Source organism: Buceros rhinoceros, unplaced genomic scaffold (assembly GCF_000710305.1).
Source record: "Buceros rhinoceros silvestris isolate BGI_N320 unplaced genomic scaffold, ASM71030v1 scaffold21533, whole genome shotgun sequence".
Classification (NCBI taxonomy): domain Eukaryota; kingdom Metazoa; phylum Chordata; class Aves; order Bucerotiformes; family Bucerotidae; genus Buceros; species Buceros rhinoceros.
This window is the reverse complement of record NW_010402098.1, coordinates 9,957-10,322: the sequence shown is the minus strand read 5'-3', so window position 1 is coordinate 10,322 and position 366 is coordinate 9,957. Positions and strand designations below refer to the sequence as shown.

Below are 366 nucleotides of genomic sequence, written 5' to 3'. Positions count from 1 at the left end.
CCCAAGAGACAGGAGCAGAGGCAGCTTCCTCTCCTCTCGGACTGCCCAACTGATGTGTGGGTGGGTGTCAGCTCTCCCCAGACCCCCAGAGCAGACCCCAGTGCCCAGGACCAGCATTCCAGCACTGTTCCACAGCACGCACTCGGCCCCTTACACAAGGGAGCAGCAGGAAGGCAAACAACAGGGGTATGGGCACCGCTGCCTGCAGCTCAAAGACCCCCTGGAGGAGTAACAGCAGCATTTTCATTTACTGATTTATCACCTCAAAATCCACCTGGGGAACGGGACACTCATCCAGGCAGGCTCTACCACTGCAGTCTGCACGAGACGTGCCAGCTTGGCACCTGACAAGCTGCTTGGGGGCTC

At 59.0% G+C, this 366-nt stretch overlaps 1 protein-coding gene across 1 annotated transcript in view; it reads right to left on the bottom strand.

Annotated features, from left to right (window-relative positions):
- The window catches only part of TMEM8A (transmembrane protein 8A), a 13,281-nt gene that overhangs the window by 4,912 nt on the left and 8,003 nt on the right, over positions 1–366 (bottom strand). The window lies entirely within an intron of this gene.